Source organism: Rhinolophus sinicus, chromosome 2 (genome assembly GCF_057876585.1).
Source record: "Rhinolophus sinicus isolate RSI-liver-muscle chromosome 2, RSI-T2T, whole genome shotgun sequence".
NCBI lineage: Eukaryota > Metazoa > Chordata > Mammalia > Chiroptera > Rhinolophidae > Rhinolophus > Rhinolophus sinicus.
Window position 1 is genome coordinate 96,793,016 of NC_142502.1, and position 8,818 is coordinate 96,801,833.

General features: G+C 44.5%; 1 pseudogene; it reads right to left on the reverse strand.

Moving 5' to 3' along the window:
• Positions 1–2,878: 2,878 nt before the first annotated feature.
• LOC109450729 (small ribosomal subunit protein eS8-like) lies at positions 2,879–8,004 on the reverse strand (annotated as a pseudogene).
• Between the last annotated feature and the right edge of the window lie 814 nt (positions 8,005–8,818).

Consider the following 8,818-nt stretch of genomic DNA (forward strand, 5'->3'; position numbering starts at 1 on the left):
AGGGAAAAGACGGATCCTGACTTTGGGGAAATTTGGGGCTAACGGGGGAGATTGGGCAGCTCCTAGAGAAGAAAACGTCATGGTGGTTAAGAGCACTGACTTTGGAGCCAGATTCTGCTCCACTATTTATAGGACAAGTTACCTCTATGTGCCTTTTCCCCTTATCTGTGAAATGGGGATAATGATAGCACTTATTATATAGAGTTTATTAAATTACTTATTATTTTTATTTTTATAATATACTTTATTTTTTAGAAAAGTTTTAGATTTACAGAAAAATTGAGACAGTAATAGAGCTCCCATCTATGTCACAGCCAGTTTTCCCTATTATTAACATTTGCTGCAATTAATGAACCAATTTTGATATGTTACTATTCACTAAAGCCCACAGTTTATTCAGATTTCCTTAGTTTTTACTTAGTGTTCTTTTTCTGTGCCAGGATCTCAACCAGGATAGCACATTACATTTAGTTGTCATGTCCCCTTAGGCTCCTCTTGACTTACAGCTCCTTAGACTGTTTTTGTTTCTGATGAACTTGACAGTTTTTGAAGCCCCTTTACTAGGGTCTTGGTGTGGACTGATAAGGTATATAGTAGGATGCACCTTTATTGGAGTTTGTGTGATGTTTTTCTTAGGATTGTACTGGGATTATGGATTTTGGGGAGGAAGATCACAGGAGCAAAGTGCCCTTCTCATTACATCTTATCAATAGTACATACAAGGTCGGACAATTAAGTTCGCAAACTCATCCTAGAAAAAGTGCTACATACCTCATTGCTGAATATCACTATAGTCACCTTCGACCTTGGGAAGCTATGCACTGACACAGTGCCTAGTCCACCCTTCAAAGCAGTTTTGGAACTCTTTTTCTGGAATGGCCATCAGAGCTGTCATCGTATTACCCTTGATGTCCTGAATGTCATCAAAATGTCTTCCTTTCAATAATTCCTTTATCTTCAGGTAAAGGAAGAAGTCACTGGGGGCCAGATCAGGTGAGTAGGGAGGGTGTTCCAATACAGTTATTTGTTTACTGGCTAAAAACTCCCTCACAGACGGTGCCTTGTGAGCTGGTGCATTGTCACGATGCAAGAGCCATAAAATGTTGGCAAAAAGTTTAGGTCGTTTTTGTCTTTTTCAAGCAGTCTGTTCAGCACTTCCAAATAGTCAACTTGGTTAAATGTTTGTCCAATTGGTACAATTCATAATGAATAGCCCCTCTGATATAAAATAAAAAAAAAAGGTTAGCAACAGCATTGCAACAAGTTCGCGAACTTAATTGTCACACCTTGTACTAGCAACGTAATTCATATTTGTTGCTATTGACCATGGTGATCACCTGGCTGAGGACGTGTTCGTCAGGTTTCTCTTTTGTGACAATCCCCTGCCTTCCTGACTCTGCTCTTTGGAAGGAAGTCACTACACAGACTAAACTTAGAGCCGGGAGCCCCGTCAGGTTTTTGTGGAGACTGAATAAGTTCAGAAGCATCACATCCTTAAACAGTGCCCGACATGTAGAATACTCCACCTTATGATTTGTTGTGATGATGATGATGATGATGATGATGAGGAGGAGGAGGAGGAGGAGGAGGAGGAGGAGGAGGAGGAGGAGGAGGATACACTGTGAAGATGAGCCCAGACAGTCACTACACAGAAAATATACTAGGACACCTTGTAAGATAATTTACTGTGTTGGTCAGAATAATGAGCCCACCCCATGATGTCCCAGGAATTTGTGAATATGTTACCTTAAACAGCAAAAGGGATTTCATGGATGTGACACAGGGTATGGACCTTGAGATGGGCAGATTACCTTGGATTGATCCAGGTGGGCCAATCTCATCACATAAATCCTTAAAAGTGGAGAAAGTTTCCTGGTGGAGGGTTCAGAGAGAAGGTACAATATGATGACAGAAGAATGTCAGGGAGGGCCGGCCCGGTGGCTCAGGCGGTTAGAGCTCCGTGCTCCTAACTCCGAAGGCTGCCGGTTCGATTCCCACATGAGCCAGTGGGCTCTCAACCACAAGGTTGCCAGTTCAATTCCTCGAGTTCCGCAAGGGATGGTGGGCTCTGCCCCCTGCAACTAAGATTGAACACGGCACCTTGAGCTGAGCTGCCTCCCGGATGGCTCAGTTGGTTGGAGCTCGGGCTCTCAACCACAAGGTTGCCAGTTCAATTCCTCAACTCCCGCAAGGGATGGTGGGCAGCGCCCCCTGCAACTAAAATTGAACACGGCACCTTGAGCTGAGCTGCCGCTGAGCTCCCGGATGGCTCAGTTGGTTGGAGCCTGTCCTCTCAACCACATGGTTGCCGGTTCGACTCCCGCAAGGGATGGTGGGCTGTGCCCCCTGCAACTAGCAACGGCAACTGGACCTGAAGCTGAGCTGTGCCCTCCACAACTAAGACTGAAAGAACAACAACTTGAAGCTGAACAGAACCCCCCACAACTAAGATTGAAAGGACAACAATTTGACCATTGTTCCCCAATAAAGTCCTGTTAAAAAAAAAAAAAAAAAGAATGTCAGGGAGATGGCAGCATAAAGGCTCCACCTACCATTGCTAGCTTTGAAGATGGAGGGAGGAGGCCCCAGAAAGCCCTGCAGGCAGCCCTGCAGCCCTGCCAACACCTGAGGTTAGCCTCATGAGACCACGTTGGACCTCTGACCTACAAAACTGTGAGACAATACATTTGCATTGTTGCCAACCTTGTGGTAATTTGTTATATAGCAGCAATAGGAAAACTAATACATGCATTGGGGCTGGAAATGGAAATATAGTTCTCAAGCAGAAATTACTATTTGCTGATGGCAGTGAATCAGCTTGCCAGCCCTCTTTCCCTGCAAACTCAGTTTTTCCTAACAATAGCAAAAAAATCCAAAACATTGATGCTGATTCTGCCATTTCTTGAGGGCCAGCATCACATCAGGCACCCTGCTAGGTGTTTTGTTGTTGTTGTTGTTTGTTTGTTTTTAGAATATTAAACACCTTTATTACATGACCTAAGATAGGAGGGAGGATGATTTATTTACCTGTCTGGGCCTTGGTTTTCCTCTGATAGAACCCCAGCTCCATGCCCTCTAGCACAGACCCATCTGCTTGGCCACCCCGGCCTGGTGGTGAAGCGCTGCATGCAACAAGTGTGCCCCGCTGGAACTACTCCTTAAAAGACAGCTGATTTGGGCATTCTCTTTCCTTCCATCATATTGCTTCTGAGATTTCTTTGATCATTTTTTAAAAATCTCTTCCTTCTCAGGAGTCAACTTGGCCCCCTTCTTGTGGCCCAGGGACAGTGCATAGTGGTACGGTGTGCTGTCAATGAGTTCTTTTTTTAAAACAAAAATAACTTTATTGAGATATAATTCACATACCATACAATTCACCCATATAAAGTGTATAATTCAATGGATTTTCATACAGTCGTAGAGCAACCATCACCACAATCAACTGTAGAATATTTTCATCACCTCAGTGAGAAACACTGTATCCTTTAGCACCCCTCTAATCCCCCACTCCGGCCCTAAGTAACCACAAACCTACTTTCTGTCTCTACATTTCCCTATTGTAGACTTTCATATGCATGGAATCATAATATGTTATCTATTGTGACTGGCTTTTTTCAGCTAGCCTAATATTTTCAAGATTTATCATGCCCTACCCTGTATCAGTACTTCATTTTCTAAAGTATTTTTTATTAAAATACAGCTAACATACAGTATTGTATTAGTTTCAGGGGGTATACCATAGTTATTCAACATTTATATACCTAAAGAAGTGATCACCATGATAAGCCCAGCAACCATCTGACTCTGTACCACGCCATCACAATATTATTATCTATATTCCCCATTACATCCCCATGATTTATTTATGTTATACCTGGAAATTTGGACAACTTATTGCCCCTCACCTTCCCCCCACCTTTTAATTTTTCAATTACAGTTGACATTCAATATTATTCTATATTAATTTCAGGCATACAGCATAGAGGCTACACATTTATATAATTTAAGAAGTGATCCCCCTGACTAGTCTAGTACCCACCTGGCACTATACAGAGTTATCACCATATAATTGACTATATTCCCTATGCTTTACTTTACATCCCATGACTACTTTGTAACTACCAATTTGTACTTTATCCCTTCACCTTTTGCACTCTGCCCACTAACCCCCTCCCATCTATTACCCCAACAAATCTAGTACCCATCTGACCCATACATAGTTATTACAATATTATTGACTATATTCCTTATGCTGTACCCCACATGCCCATGACTACTCTGTAACAACCAATTTGTACTTTTTAATCCCCTCCACTTTTTTCACCCACATCCTCAACCCCCCTCCCATCTGGCTACCATCAAAATATTCTCTGTATCTATGAGTTTGTTTCTGATTTGTTTGTTTATTTTGCTCTTTAGATTCCACATATAAGCAAAATCACATTGCATCTGTCTTTCTCTGTCTGACACTCCATTCAGCACAATACCTTCCAGATCCATCCATGCTGCCAAAGATTAGCAAGAATCCATTCCCTTCCATGGCTGAGCAATATTCCATTGTATATATGTATCACCTTCTCTTTATCCATTCTTTCACCGACGGACACCAGGCTGCCTCCACATCTTGGCCATTGTAAACAATGCTGCAATGAACATATGGACACACACATTCCCTCAAAGTAGCGTTTGGGTTTCTTTGGATAAATACCCTGAAATGGGATTACTGGGTCCTTCTTTGTCTCTTGTTATAGCCTTTGCCTGATATAAGTATGGCTACCCCAGCTTTTTGTTTGTTTGTTTGTTTCCATTTTCATGAAATATCTTTTTCCATCTCTTTACTTTCCATCTCTGTGTGTGTGTCTTTCAATCTCAAGTGATTCTCTTCTAGGCAACGTATGTAAGGGTTTTGCTTTCTTATCCACTCAGCCGTTCTCTGTCTTTTGATTGGAGCATTTAATCCATTTACACTGAAGGTAATTGTTGATAGATATGCAGCTATTGCCAATTTATTATCATAATTTTGATCCTCCTCCCACTTCATCTTAAAGAAGTCCTTCTAACATCCCTTATGATACTGGTTTGGTGGTAATGAACTCCTTTAGCTTTTTTTAGTCTGGGAAGCTCTTGATCTGTCCTTCAATTTTAAATGAGACCTTGCTGGGTAGAGGAGTCTTGGGTATAGGTCCTTGGTTTTCATCACTTGGAATATTTCCTGCCAATCCCTTCTTGCTTGCAAAGTCTCTGTTAAAAAAATCAGCTGACAGTCTTTTGGGGGCTCCCGTATAAGTTACTAGCTGCCTTTCTCTTGCTGCTTTTAAGGTTCCCTCTTTGTCTTCAATCTTTGCCATTTTAATTATAATGTATCTAGTTGTGGACCTGTTTGGATTCATCCTGTTTGGGACTCTCTGCACGTCCTGGACTTGTATGCCTATTTCCTTCACCAGCTTAAGAAAGTTTTTAGTCATTATTTCTTCAGATAGGTTCTCATTCCCTTGCTTTCTCTCTTCTCCTCCTGGTGCCCCTATGATGGGAATGTTGTTACGCTTGATGTTGTCCCAGAGGTCTCTTAAACTATCCTCATTTTTTTGGATTCCTTTTTCTTTTTGTTGTTCTGATTGAGTGTTTTTGCTACCTTGTCTTCCAAATTGCTGATTCGATGCTCTGCTTCATCTAGTCTGTTAGAAGGTGATTCCTTCTAGTGTGTTCTTCATTTCAGTTATATATTCTTCATTTCTGACTGATTCTTTTTTACAGTTTCTGTGTCTTTTTTTACGTTGCTGTATGTTTGTTGAAGTTCTTACTAAGTTCCTTGAGCTTCCTTAACCATTGTTTTGAACTCTGTCTCTGGTAGGTTACTTGCCTCCATTTTGTTTAATTATTTTTCTGGAGTTTTCTCCTGTTCTTTTATTTGGGACGTATTTCTGTTTCCTCATTTTGGCTGCCTCCCTGTGTTTGTTTCTACATATGAGATAGATCTGCTATGACCCCAGTCTTGGCCAGGTGGCCTTATGTAGTAGGTGCCCTGAGGGGCCCTGGCACAGTCTCCCTGGTCACCTACTCTGGGTGCTTCAGGAGAGTCCCTTGTGTGGATTGTGCATGCCCTCCACTTATGGTTGAGCCTTGGTTGCTATTGGCATGTCAGTGGGTGGGATTGACCCTCAGGCTGATTGGCTGTGGGGTTTGGCCACATCCACAGCTTACAAGCTGCTGTGTGGGGGCTTATCCAACTGAGTGGGATTTGCCCCAGAAGGCTCTGGTGACTGTTGAGATGGCCCGTTAGGTGTGCTACTTGTGGGACTAATTGGGCAGTGCTCTGCTGTGGTCTGAAGCCAACCTCCGGGTAGGTTGGTTCTGGGGCCTCTTGGGAAGGGCTCCAGTGCAGGCCCAGGTCACCCACTGCTTGTGGTCAGCCGGGGACTACCTGGTGGGAACTACAGAGTGATCCATTTTTTTCACTGCTTGTGTTAAAACTGGAAGCATGTGGGAGAGGCCATACTGCGAACTGACGATGCCTGCCACCAGTACCGAGTCTGGGATAGCTCTGCAAAAAGCCAGGACACCCCAAGGCCTGCTGCCATTTGCTGGATCCCTTAAGGTTCAGCCCCTGATAAAGCCTCGTGTGGTACACAAGTTGGATGAGGCAGGGTCTCAGGGAGTCACTAGAGTGGGGAGAATTGTGGTCAACAGGTTAATGTAGACTCTGGTTTGGTGTCAATGCTGAGCCTGGAGCTACTCGGGAAAAGTCTCAGAGCACACTGAGGCCAGCTGCCACCCACCTGGGTCCTGGGGACTCTGATAGTTTTACATGAAAGAGTGCAAAGCGGGTGGGGCTGGCTGCTCTTGGAGAAAGTGCCTCTGGTATTGGGCGACTTGGGTCAGGCAGGGTCTCAAGGAGTCAGCAGGGTATAGCAGTGGAGCTCACCAGGCCAATCAGATTCAAATTTTTCCTGTGGGGGCGGGCTCAACACATTAAAGAAGGCGTCCACCTGTCCGCTGCATAGGAGTTAGATCCCTTTTCAGGAAAATGTCGGCTCTCCTCCAGCCCTCCCCCTGAAGTTTCACACCTCAGTCTTACCCCTTGTATGCCTCCGATGCCCCCTGAGTTACTGTCACTCCGCCACAGCCCAGGTGAGTGCCTGCAAGTGAGAGAGTCCATGTGCAGGTCGTTTACGAGAATGTCTGGGTCTCCCACAGCCTGTGGTCCCACCACAATGGTCAGAAGCCCCAGTGTTTTTCAAAGCCAGAGATTGTGGGAGTTCCTCTCCCCAGCACCAGTACTCTGGGCTGAGGAGACTGGTGTGGGGCTGGGGTTTCTCACTCCTCAGGGGGGAACCTCTGCAGCTGAGATATCCCTCCTTGTTCTCAACTACCCCACAGAGGTTTGAAGCCAGGCCGTTTTGCGTTTCCACCCCTCCTACCAGTCTCAACGACGTGGCTTCTTCTTTATATCCTTAGTTATAAAACTTCTGTTCAGCCAGATTTCAGATGGCTCTCCAGGTTGATTGTTCTATAATTTAGTTGTGATTTTAATGTTTTCATGAAAGGAAGCAGGCACAGTGTTTATCTACTCCACCATCTTGGATATTTTTTTATGAAGTCCACGATACAGTTCTTCATTAGGGTCTGGGTGCGGGCCAGTTCATTGTTGGATGCATTGTAGACATCAATAATCCTTCTTTTGTGTGCATAACACTTGGAGCCCCAGGAGAAGTTCCCCATGTCCAGTCTCAAGGCATGGTACTTCTTGTTGCGTCCCTGCATACAGACTGCGTATGTAGTGGGGGCCTATCTTGGTGTTGGCAGCAGGGAGCCCCAGCTCATATTTTTGCATCTTGTGGTAGGGCTTTCTCTTGCCCCAGGTCTTGCAGCTCTTGTGCCAGTCGTCCCAAGAGATGTCCATGGCTTGGCACCAGCAGGAAAGAGCACAGCTAGGCCTTTGAAAACACGGTGTCATCTAATCTTCATGCCACACCATGCTCTCTCCATATTACAGCACAGACAGCAGGAAAGACCTTTTGCCCTTATTGCCTCCCAGGTCAGCTCCCTGCTAATAACGAACTCTCAGCATGGTGGAGGTGGATCTTCAGTAAGCCAAAGTCCCTTTTAATCCAAAGGATTAAAGATGTGTTTGCTATCTTAGAGGCTTAAATTCAAGACTCCCTAAAAACAGTCCCTGTAGATCCATCAGAACATTGTCAGAGTATCTGGAATATCCAGCAAATTCATTCATTCATTCATTCATTCATTCATTCATTCATTCATTCAATAAGCATCCATTAAGCACCAACTATGGAGCCCCTGCCCTCAAGAAGCTCCAATTCAATGGGGGAGAGTGGGGGCACAGACAGGCATAATCATTACCTGAGGTAGAGTAGAATTTTGGTCTTCAGGAAGAGTGTCATTGTTGTTTAACTGGGGAGGAGACACCAGCCTGTGGGCATCTGGGAAAGCTACAAGGTGGTGGGGTGTGTAAGTTGGGTCTAGAAGAACAGGTAAGCTTCACTAAACGGAGATGATGCCAATGGCATTGCAGGTAGGACAAACAGCACAAGCAAAGGCAGAGAGGAAGGGAAGTGGAAACCTGTGGATTAGCTCTCTTAGTCCTCATGGCATCCTAATTGAGTAGGTGCTATGACCATTCCCGTTGTGCTGAGAATTATTCTGAGGCACAGAGCAGTTGAATGACTAGCCTGAGAGCGCACCCAGCTTATAAGTGCTGAGCTGGGGTTTGCAGCCCAGCAGCCCAACTCTAGAGCTCCTGCTCTTAGTCTTTTCATCACATCCACAGGAGAAATGAAAGCTTAACAGGGTGAATTTA